Source organism: Aedes aegypti, chromosome 3 (assembly GCF_002204515.2).
Source record: "Aedes aegypti strain LVP_AGWG chromosome 3, AaegL5.0 Primary Assembly, whole genome shotgun sequence".
NCBI lineage: Eukaryota > Metazoa > Arthropoda > Insecta > Diptera > Culicidae > Aedes > Aedes aegypti.
The window spans coordinates 121,453,958-121,466,706 of NC_035109.1; the positions used below are offsets into that span (position 1 = coordinate 121,453,958).

Consider the following 12,749-nt stretch of genomic DNA (forward strand, 5'->3'; position numbering starts at 1 on the left):
TTGATTTTGACGACAAGTCAGTAAAAAACATCAACTACTGAATAGTCGGTAATTGTTTTTACTGACTTTTCGGCCTGTTCGGTAATGTTGCAAAATTGGGTCTGACAGCTACCATAGTTCAGTAAAAAGTAAAATTTATTACTGAACCTCAGAAGTTTTCAATTAAAAAGCCGAAAGTTCGGTATTTTTTATGATTTACAATTCGTACCCAGTATAAAAAATTACCGAACAAGCAAATCGTGATTGAGTGTGTACTGTGGAAGTTTGAACGAAATCCATCACGATTAAGATGGGATTCAACAAGCTCAAAGTAACAGGGTCGATCCACAAGTCTGTTTTAAATCGTCGGTGAGGGAAGTTTAATTGACCAAATGTATATTAATGTTACATTTTAGGCCTTCTTCTTCCTTCTGGCGTTACGTCCCCACTGGGACAGAGCCTGCTTCTCAGCTTAGTATTCTTATGAGCAATTCCACAGTTATTAACTGAGAGCTTACTATTCCAATGACCATTTTTGCATGCGTATATCGTGTGGCAGGTACGAAGATACTCTATGCCCTGGGAAGTCGAGAAAATTTCCAACCCGAAAAGATCCTCGACCGGTGGGATTCGAACCCACGACCCTCAGCATGGTCTTGCTGAATAGCTGCGCGTTTACCGCTACGGCTATCTGGGCCCATTTTAGGCCTGTACTCTATTTTTTTTTGTTAGTCACTAGTTTTCCAATCAAAACGAAGAGACTACAACCAACCAGAGGCTTGAAAATAACTTTATCTGTGATGTTGCCCACTTTATCCCGGGGTAAGCCAGGCTTTAAATACCCTAGGTACACATTCACGGAGAACAAAATATAGTGTTCGTAATCATTTTTCCGGTCAAGTTTACTATATGTTTAGGTTAATTTGGAGATAACGAAAAATATAGTTAATTTGACAGTATATTGTTGAAAATAACTGTACCATATAGTTGTTGACAACTATATTTTTATTGAGTTGTTGGAACGCGAAAGACGTGGAAGAATTTTGCACAATTTCGCTGAAAACCCAACATAATCAGGAGAAATGGTCGTGTAAATTCTTAAATTTGCATATTCCGTATCAAAATTTTACTGTACAGAGTGTAAAGTGGATGTACCGGTTAAGCGTGTCTTTAGAGTAGAATTTTACCATTCATTCAATCGAACAAAACTTATGAGGTTCTAACCCGACTTAGAAAACTGCCATTACCGATTTGACGTCATAGCTATCTGCAGTCATCTATGGTATTAACACAATAATTCCGATTTGAGTGGAAAAGTATTAGTCTACCAAATTGTCCTTATATGTATTAGATCAAAATATTTTGGGCAGTAATCAAGCGTATATCTTAAAAATAAGTCAAAATAATAGAAACATTGTCTGGCTTATGCATTTTCTTCAAAAAATTACAGATAGGGTAGACAATGGCAATTTTGTGTTATATTTTTCCATTAAAGCTTAATAAATGTGCTTATTTTTTGTGTATTTCTTCCTCTTGGAGAAAATAGAATAGATTTTACTGACGCAAATGTAATTGAAACAGTTTTTCCTATTCATTTAGTTGATTTTTTCCATGCAAAACTTCAAACTTATTTAGCTCCTGTTAAGTAGCTTCTGAGGGCTACATAGATAAATGTGGGAGATACAATTTAAGACTTGTTTAATAAGAATATAAACCACTTTAACAGGCAAAATATAGTTATTTGAAAAATTAGAAAACTAACTCTGCACACCGTAAAAAACAATCATTTCAAATTATAATCTCCACCCGCATCACCCCTCGCAGTACACCTTTCGAACAGTTTCGCTATTTCTCACTCTCATTGCATGCTGGCAAATACACTCTAAATATATAGCTCACCCTCCACTAAACGGCCTAGTTCACCAATTCCCCGTTCACAGCTGTCAAGAGGTCGCCACCTACCACAGGGCTGGCACTCCACTCACACACACTGTCGCAAAAAAAGGAAGCAAAAAGCAAGAATTGCCAAGAATCATCTCGCACAGTGTACGGTTTGCGGACGCACCACGGCAGCTAGAAAGAACACACAGCCATCGACGAGACGAGAATCGCAGCCATCTCTCTGTGCACTCTACTAGTGGTGAAGCGACCGACGATCCGAGAAAATCTCCCGAGTGCTTCAAATTAGGACAGGGGCACAGAAGTCGCGCAGTTCCGGTCAGTGGTTTTAAAGGGCCTAGTGTTGTCCCCCCTAGAGGCTTACGGTCGAGACCCCCAGAGGGCTTGCGAGTGGCAATCGATGAAATCCCCCCAGAAGGTTTCCTTGACATTGTGAGGGAGTGAGTCTGTTCAGGTTGAAGTTTTTTCCACCTCTTGGGTTTTCTTCTTTCGTGTATTAGAGGGTCGTGAATGGCTTTTTTCGATGTGAAACAAAGTGGCTTTCTCCTTGGTTTTGTTTTTCCGAAGGATACATAAGCTTGAGGGGTAGATTGTGTACGGTTTGTGAAACGAGCTTTTCGGAAAAACCATCGAAAGAACGGTACCGATTCGATCAATCAATGGAAGCAGCTTGAATGGGCCCAAGGAATAAGCAGACGAGTGAAAAGAGTGAAACGCATGCACCGCAAAGGGGAAGAAGAAAAAGTTGTACCAAAAGAGTAAATGGTGTGAGTGCTAGTAAAAAAATTGCATACATGGCGTATTGCAAATGAGTGATAATCTCCTCCGAAATTGGGTTGGATAATAAGTTTCATCCAGTGATCCAGTGGGTTGTGCGAAGGGAAGGTTCAAGAGATTGTGCAACGATCCATAGGGCCATATTTGGGGCATCGTACTCTTAGTGGTTCTTTCGCTGGAGAACTGTCATTAACCGTATACAAGCACGCACACCACGAAGAGAGAGTCTATATGAGATTCCTATTTGATTGATTTTTGCTGCTGCGACTCTGCTTCTTCTTCGTCCTGTGCTGCTTGACTACAAACTTCGAGCACACATTCCGGTTCTCCATTCTCGGATATAAAAAAAGGAAAAATGAACGGACTACACTAGCCGACTAGGAGCAACAACGGCTGCGGGGAGAAATTCGCAATCGGTAAGTGTCTGAGTCATCATCCCGTTTGCACTGCAATCTAGTCATAAAGGTACATATAGGTATACAAATACAGCTTATCGCAGAAGACCCGGACTCGGAAATAAGACCTGGACACGACTTCCATCATTCCGAGAATCCCAACACTCCAGACAGCTGTCATATGGCTTTCTGCTTCCTACTGGAAACGATCACCTTTGGGACGACACATTTTCACACTTTGGACAATTTCTTCCCGTTTTTCTTCTAAAAAAAGAAAACACCAAAAGGCGGTGACACAGAGTCAACGCCGAGTCGTGAGCCGTCCTGTACCAATGTGCGATGTGTGTGGAATAAGCATAAGGAAAACAACCAAGTTAAAAATATAAATAAATCTCTTAAGTGCTGCGCCGCGAGATCCATCCTGCGTTCCGCCTTCGACATCATCAACGTCGACGTAGTCTTCGTTTACAGACGACAGTCTATATAGCTCTAGTCGGAGCTGACTTAGCCTGGAACATCATCAGCCAAGCCTGACTATATTGCAAACGACTCTTCCTCCAAAGTAATAATGTGCACTAATGCGAGACTCTTTTTCCCTCGGTCGAGTCTCCTGCTGTACCGGCCGGTGGGCTTGCAGTGGTGCATAGAAGAGCTGGAGATTAGTCACACACTAGTGTGGTAGTTACCACTATCGACCGCACAAAGTTCGATTGCCCATCATAATTTGCGGGAAATGAATGAGGCAAAGCGCACCGTAGTTGCAATAAATATCAAAGTGATGGAAGAAATAGTCACCAAATTATAGGCCGCTTTAAGGTGGCATATTGTTCATATCACAAAGGATCATAACCGATTAAACTCATAGGTTGATTGACCAGAATTTTCGCAAACCCATATTTACTGGAAAACTGTACTGATTGAACCTTTGAAAAACGTTCCATACGGACCGAAACGTCCGAAACACTAGTGTTTTTAACCCCTCTACCGTTAGCTTCATTTTTTACCGCTAAAAATATTCAAATCGCGTTAACTTTTTTGTTTCTCAATATTTCTGCACCATTTTTTCACAAGCTCTCAAAAAACTTTTCTAGTTTTAAAATATGTGTCGATACTGATCATTGGTCATCTGGATCCGAAGATATTCCAAAATTTCTTGGGGGACCGACGCGTAGCCATAACCCACGTGAATATCTCAGGCTACAGAATTTTTATCATATTCGGGTATTCACTTCTCGGAATGATACATTAATGAGAGTATGTTGTGTAAATATGAAGCAATTTGGTGCAGCCGTCTTCGAGTAATGAGCATTTATGTTTCTGGTACCACACTGGACAAATAAATATCTTGAAAACTCTAAAAAACCTCATATCGTAATTTACAGATTTCTCCAAGAATACTGAACCGATTTGTATGATTTTTTCACAGTGGCTTCTTGTTACCTGGCATTGTTTAGCATACATTTTAGTTTTTTGATAAATTGACCAAAAATAAAATGGCCGCCTAAGACATTTTATATGGAGAATGTCGATCCCCAAAGGAACATCGGAATATCTTCAAAACTAGACCACCAAAGATTAATATCGACACGGATTCATAAACTTGAAGAGTTGTTTGAGGTCTTGTGAAAAAATGGTTTAAAAATATTGAGAAACAAAAAAGTTATCGCGATTTGAATATTTTTCTAGCGGTAAAAAATGAAGCTGCCGGTGGAGGGGTTAATATCTCAAAAACTGCAAAACCAATTCTTGAAGCAACACAAGGTGCAGAGCTACTTGGGCACTTCCATGATTCACTTTGGCATGGGGTGTTTTTCTTGGCCGAATTGTCTAAAACTTTGCACAGAGAAGCACTTTAATACGACTCGTATTGTGGCCATATAAGAGCTCAGTAGCTTTCAAAAAACTCCACTGCCCAAAAGAATCAAATGTGCCAAAAATAGGATCCGGCTCCCCAAATGTTGAAAAATCAAAAGCATCTCGAGAGTAATGCTCGTATGTATTATGGACCCTTTAACTTTCAGGCTTTCAAGTAGAATAGTTGTGATTTATATGCTATTTTCTTGCAAAAAAGATATCTATCGACACCAAACCAAAATGTATTCCTAAAGAATTTTCTTGAGAAAAATACTCAACAGTTTTTGTTTACCCTTTATAATGCGGTAAAATCAACAAATGCACATATGAGTCGCATAATAATGAACGCACTAAATACGATACGAATAGACTACAATTTGAAATCGTTTTATTTCAAAATACATAAAAATTTCGAAATTTGGCGTCTTCTGTAAAGTTGTGCTGAAGGTAGAGCGCTATCTGATGGTATTTCATTCCAGAACTTTATCGCTAAATGGCACTTTTACTTTTGTTTTGAAGATATCTGAGTAGCCTGTCCATTTAGAAAGATAACGTCCTTGGTGTAGTTGTTCAGTAACTCAATAGCTATCATTGTTCGATATGGTTTATTCAAAATGTTGCCATCAGTGCTAGTGAGCATGTAACTTTTGTTTTGCGGATATCTCAGGATCCTGACCATTTAATAAGATGGTATGTTCGGCAAAGTTGTTCACTAGCTGAAGGGCTATCATTATTTGAGCCAATCATGAATTTCAGGGCTTAAATAATGATATCCTTTGAAGTACTGGTCATTTCTGAAGAAGAAGCCATCTTTCTTAGTGGAAGGGCTCCTGTGATATTTGCAAAAGAAATGTTTCATGCTCACTGGCGTTACCTGGTGGCAAAATTCAGAAACAACTAGCTCAATCAATGATCGCTTTTGGCTTGTTAAACAATTTTCTTTCCAAATGGTCAGTCACTGAAATATCTGAAAAACAAATGTTTTGTGCTCACTTGCGCTGTCTACTATCAAAATTTCGAATTTATTTTCTCAAATAGTAATAGCTCTTGAGTTACTGAACAACTTGGCCGAAGACGCCATCTTTCTAAGGTCAGGCTTCTGAGATAGTTGCAAAACAAAACTAGTGTGCATGAACTAGCGACGCCTTGCCGCGCTCATCTCATAGTTTTAGATAGAAAATTATTGAGATGTGAAAATACATATAAATCTAGTAGAGTATATGAAACAGTATTTTCCTCTGCAATAATATATGGAAATAAGGCAGCACAATTAACAAAGAACAGCAGAAAAAATAATTGTAATCCAATGAATTTGAAAATAAAGAAATCTATTAGATGGGAAAACTTTTTACCAGAAGCGGGGATGGGAAATATACTCTAGCAAACATTTACCACCTCTACATTTACATGTTTCTACACGACCATCAAAATCCAAAGCAAACCATGACTGTTCAAAACAAAACAAAAATGTCACGGCTTTTCAAAACTGTAATCTTCTTCTTCCCAACGTTTATTCAAACCCGTAAATGTATCAAACAGAAATGTCTTTCCCATCAAACACCTCCCAAAGCCGATCGTTTTTATTTAACTCAACCCAATAGATATAATAATTTATTCAACAGATTGAGAAAGATCAGAGACGAATAGAGACCTAGTAGTTGGGTTCAGAATTGGTACCACTTCTAGTACTGCATTTGGTCGATGGGGGTGACAATGGGTCTAGGCTCTAGGGGGTGAGATTGGGTCAAAACAGAAACATATTATTTATGAAATATTTCAGCTAACAACGCTGATTTTACTAAAATTAATAATGCATATATTAGGGAACATATTATTACACATAACTCATCACAACATACATTTTTAGAAATAGTAGTTTTTGTTTACTATATCAATAAACTTGTATGCTGATACTAGATAAAATTTACAACATTAAATTTCTCCCGTGCAAAGTATCACGCATGTACATCGTTGAATTAGTAGAAGGTTGAAAGTCTTTTCATTACACTTCACACGAATTTTCCGGAATCTATTTGATTTTTCCACAAAAAAATCATTTTTTTCGGTACGGTGTCTAAAACATCAAAAATGGGGGTGAGATTGGGACAAGCAAGAACGATGTTAAATGAAATTGCAAGTCCGTTTTTTGACATTTTACGCTGTCGGGTTTTCTCTTTTTTTTTTTCATTAAGATATGTTTATTCTTTCTAAATACAGCATCTCTGAAACATCAAACAAGTCTACTTGAGTAGTCCGTACATTGAAGAACAATACAACGCATTTCGACAACTTCTCAAACCAGCAACTGTGTTTCGTGCGCAGCAAAATCGTAAAATTTTATCAAATGTATTTATATTTTGGAATTTAATTACTTATTAGTATTTCCATATTTTATAAACATCTCACGGAAGTACAAACGAGTTGGATCGCTGAAATATTGGGATTACGACGTCAACATCTGCCTGAAATGTATTGATCAGTACACCTTTGGGGAAACTGAATTGGCTTTACGGCAATGGGGATGAGACTTTGAAGACAATTTGAGGGAAAAAACAAGAAAATTTATGTAAACTTGACGATAAATGTTGAATTTACATATTTTTTCTCATAGATCCTTTTTTGGTATAATCGTTCTTTTAAGTGGGTTTATTATACCTGTGAAACATCTTAGATATCTTTTCGTCCATTATCATCACCCAACGACGGTACTGTAAAAGATACCCTTTTTCTTCTTATTGTTAGCATTAATGTTCTCACTGGGACAAAGCCTGCTTCTCAGCTTAGTGTTCTTATGAGCACTTCCACATTTATTAACTGCGAGCTTTCTTTGCCAAAGTTGCCATTTTCGCATTCGTATATCGTGTAGCGGGAACGATTATACTCTATGCCCATGAAGTCAAGGAAATTTCCATTACGAAAAAATCCTGGACCGACCGGGAATCCTTCAGCATGACTTTGCTTTGTAGCCGCGGACTCTAACCACTCGGCTAAGGAAGGCCCCTATTTTCAACAAATCCAGTCTATTTGTTTATTTCGCGAATGACATGAACCGATCTAAGGGACTGTCCGCTGTGATAAAGTATAGTCATGCTGAAGGTTTAGTTATAGAAGGTAGATCCAATATACACACAAAACGGCTGAAAATATCAGATTGCTCCTATCAAAAACTTTTAAAAGTTTAATATTAATTCAAACATATACATACGAGTCAATTTCCAACGAAAAGAGCATCCTCGTACCATTGTCCCCTTCATGGTTGACTGAAACTTTTATAGTGTGACACATCGAACGACAGACTCACCGACGCTTATGACGCCAATTCATCGACAACTTAGCATTTACAATAAACATCAGATATGCATGTCAGTTCATTTGAATGCATCTTCAATTAGCTTCGTTTATAATATACGCTAAGGGGTACATATGTGGAGTACACCTGTAACTTTCAAATAATTTCTAATCGGTTGTAGTTCTTTTCCGAGCCAAATTTTCAGTTTGGTTGGCAATCCACCACAGAACAAAAATAACACACGTAGAATAAATTCATTCTACCATTGGGCCTACGAAAGGTGTTATCAAAGGGGTTGCCGTTGGCCTGCATTCCCATTGCACCTAAAAAGAGATGATGAGTCATTCTCAAATAACAAACACATAGCAGATGTCGAAAAGATTACAAGGTGGCCGATATCAAATCACCAAAAGCTTAAAAATTGAACACACAATTGTTCCCATCCATATAACTGGTGCGTTTATCGTGTGAAGATTACTTCAACGGAAAGCATTGATACCAAAGCTGATAAGGGCATTGATTTGGCAAGTCATTTGTGTCACATAGTCGCAATTCTTCCAAACATGACCAATTTCAAATAATTTTGAATGAAAGATATGCGAAAAAGCTCGCTCGAAAATGATGACTCCTTGATTCCTGAATCGGTACTTTCTTAGCCCTGTTGACACTCTACCTACCTGGGATCTTGCTAACGGCTGATAATAAAGTTGGTTGTCTAATATGGCGACGCATTGTCTTTGGAAGTGGGGCCTATTACGGGGTCCAGTATAAGCTGTGGTAAAAAAGATTTATTCTTGTGCAAAATACACCATGTACAAATAACTCATAAGACCGGACATAAAATGTACGAGCTGTTGGACTTTTGAACGCTGGTAGCTTTAGAGACAAAAGGTTAAAAGACAAAAAGTCGTAACAACAAACGATAGAAATGACAATAGGTAGAAAATGAATTTAATGGTGGGAAATTTTTCCTTTTTTGAATACAGATTTTCGACCTTTGTCCTTTATTTTTTGCTTTTTAACCTTTTGTCCTTTCGATGCTTTATCTTTTGATCTTTTGTCATAGATTCATACATATTATGCGAAGTACTGATCGATGGACGGAGAAGAATTTTCAACAGATCCAGTCTTTTTATTTGCTCTCCGAATAACATGGGAGCTTGACCTAAGGCATAATCTAAGGTGTCGTGTGGTAACGTTCGCTGCCACAAAGCAATGCAATGCTGAAGGTGGCTGGGATGGATTGTCGAACGATCCAGTATATTTTCGTTATAGAAATTTCCATCATTTCCCTGGAATATATATATAATCGTATCTTCCATACTATTTACGAGTACAAAATGGCGACTATAGCAAAGAAAGCATTCAGCTAATTACCGTAGCTGGCTTACAGAATACTAGGCTAACCTTAGTTGAATTACGTCAATTAAAGTTAGAAGAAGAGTTTAAGTTGTAAAAGACGAACTGCTCTCCATGGACTTTCAAAGCTATTTCTGCTTTTTTCATATCAAAGAACAACCTCATAGTGCGATAAACGAATTGCATACACACTCAACCAAACAACAGATTTGTAATGCAGTTATGTTTCCGCAGAATGCATAGTTTCAGCTACCATAAGTGCCAGAGAAGTGAAAGCAGCAGAAACGAGAATGGTGCTTGGCAATTTGATGAAACTATGAAGCAAAATAGGACAAAACATGTACCAGATGAACGGATGTTTCTCTGGCGAAGGCTCGCTTTCATCGCCATCAAGACTATCGTGTTGAATGGATAAGAATGAAATATTTATAAATGTTGATTCGTATAATATAGGTTTTTATGGCATAGGTTAATAGAGTTTAAATGTAGGTGGATGGTATGAATTGTTCTGAGGACGATGGATAGTTTTAATAGAGGCTACCATTACGTAATTAGTTTTTCTAATCTGTGTCACCTACAATGGGTTATGATGGACCAATCAATCACAACTCATCAAACTGGACAACGCCGTCATCAATGACGAAAAACGTGGTCTACTCTCATAGAAGAATGAATAGAGGAAGCACGAACACTCACCTGGAAGACCGTTGACAAATATGGCTTTCCGGTATGAATAAAGCCTAAAATTTGGACAAATGTTCGTGTTTGGTTGGCTTGAGGTCAATGACTTTTAACAGTAATCAAGTTGTCATTTCAGTAACACCAAAAACACTGTTGTATCACGTACTTTGATCATTCACAATCATTATGGGCCAGCGACGCAATCTGGCGGGACAAAATTAATAACTCGGTAACGAAGCATTTCCGGCATTTGGTGTCTTCGGCAAAGTTTTTTGTGACAATGAGGACCATCTACTGACATAAACGGAACATGAAACGAATGTCAAAATTTCAGAGAGGTATATTTTGGTGTTTTTGAGAGTTTTTAATTTTTCTACAGTTTTTTTTCTCATAACGCGATTAATATTTTCGTCGCAAATATTTAAGTGTAATTTAAAGTTAAAGGATTTTTTTTATTGTTTCATGAAATTATTATATCTGCCTACAGTACAAGCTGGCTTTGGTTTTCATCTGGAATTCATCTGTTACAGTTTTGGAAGCTTTCCATTTAAACAAAGCAACGGAATTCAAACACATATTTAAGCTGTAACAACCAAACAGTTCTCAAAATCGAAGGAATCTTCCAATTGATACCTTTGATCTGAATCCTCTGTTTCAAAACATCCAAGGATTAACGTTCTCCACGCTTAAAACAAAATTTTCAAGCTCATGACAAGAGCAGTGCTGGAAAAGTTCGCATCACGAAGCAGCTCACGAGTGAATACCAACCCATAACAAACATCACAGACTCGGGATCTGGCTAGGTGTGGGTAAGCCCGCACCCGTCTGCTCGGGAGAACATGTCAAAAGAAGTAGCAACAAGCTCGCGAGCGTTTACTCGCGAGTAACCGAGCAAGGTGTGATTTATTATGGTTTTGACAGACAAATTAATTGTATAACCATCATATCGATAGTAAACTACTAGTTTTAAGTCAAATGCCCTTGAAAACCATAAATCTCGGAGGGTAAGCAGCTTTTTTCCCAAAAGCACAATATGACTCTGAGCAGCTCCGAACACGTTCGCGAATCACTTTTTGCTTCAGTTACTCGGGAGTCGACAGATGCGAGTAAGCCAGCGCTCTGCCGCTCGGGAGCGTTTGGTTTTGTTTTTGTTCCAGTTCAGATGAAGCGTTCGCCACTTTCCATCACTGGACAAGAGATCGTGCGCTCTGAAATTTTAGTATTTAGAGATATCGACAGGAACATGTTTTATAATTTGATTTTCTGACATTCACAAAATAAATTCCTTAAATTTGATTTTTTTGGACATTCACAAAATAAATTTCTCGCCTTGGGTCAAGGTGACAATGATTCACTGACACATGATCAAATTTTTCATGGTATACTGTATCATTTGAATAATTGAAGATAAACATACATGTAACCAGTTTTAATTTACACTTTCATCTACATTACTCGATATCAATTCATGGAACTGCTCTAAACTGAATTTCATGGCTACTATGATTCCTTATTTAAACAAATTTCTAAGAGTGTTTGTTCCATGACTCGTTATTTCTTAAAGTCATGGAAAACTCGTCTTAAACTCATGGAAATTCAACTGTATTGGAGTAATATAATCATTGTAAAAAAATGGAAATATCTCAAAAACACCAAAATGTACCTCTTTGAAATTTTGACATCCGTTTCATCTAGTATTGTTCTTTGATGCCTGAAAATTTGAGCTTGCGATTTTTTGGGCTTTTGGAGATATTAGGGTTTAAAAATTGCTCTGCTTTTCAAGTTTCTCAAGTTTTTATTTATTTCATAATTTTTAAGCGTCGTATTATTAAAAATTTTCCACCAGAGTTTGTGTTAGTCATATTTTACCAGCAAAAAAAAATATTTGACATGGTTAGATTGTGACGCCACCTAGGCGGACGATTTACGAACTATTCGTTCATGTCAGTAGATGGTCTTCATTGCAATGCAATGCATTGTTACAAAAAACTTTGCCGAAGACACCAAATGCCGGAAACGCTTCGTTACCGAGTTATTAATTTTGTCCCTCCAGATTGCGTCCCTGGCCCATAGCGCAATGAATTCAATAGATTTCAATCCACTTATTCAGAATATGGTCTCGTTAGCGTTAGCGTTAGCGTTAGCGTAGTTACGGTATATATCGTAGATTGGTCATGATCCACAGTACATCATGAGAGTCTGTTTATCATCTTTTGCTACAGCTCTGATTCGATCGGGCGAATAACAGTGCATGATAAGACCCTTCTAAACAAGCTCCAAACCTGGGAGACAGTATTGCTATCGGATGTTTTTGGATTGTTTATCATGCCAGCAAAATAAAACACCTAACCCCAATGGTAAACAAGCCAGGCAAATGAGTTTTATCATCGCTCTCTTGCTCCCTTTGGGGCTATCGTTCACTGCTGTTATTTATCAAGCTTGCTTCAACTTGCGAAACATGGACCAATGCACGAGTTCATGCATTTGAAGTTGAAGCAGGCTCTGTTCCAGTGAGG

General features: G+C 37.9%; 1 protein-coding gene across 6 annotated transcripts in view; it reads left to right on the forward strand.

Annotated features, from left to right (window-relative positions):
- The first annotated feature begins 1,988 nt into the window (after positions 1–1,988).
- The window catches only part of LOC5575304 (serine/threonine-protein kinase PAK 1), a 190,676-nt gene continuing 179,915 nt past the window's right edge, over positions 1,989–12,749 (forward strand). For 2 of the 6 annotated variants that reach the window (XM_021852835.1, XM_021852833.1), the window contains exon 1: positions 1,990–3,071. The gene's annotated coding sequence lies outside the window, so the exon portion shown is untranslated. Of the gene's footprint in view, positions 3,072–12,749 lie in introns of all 6 variants that reach the window. The other 4 variants (XM_021852830.1, XM_021852831.1, XM_021852834.1 and 1 more) reach the window with 4 other exon arrangements.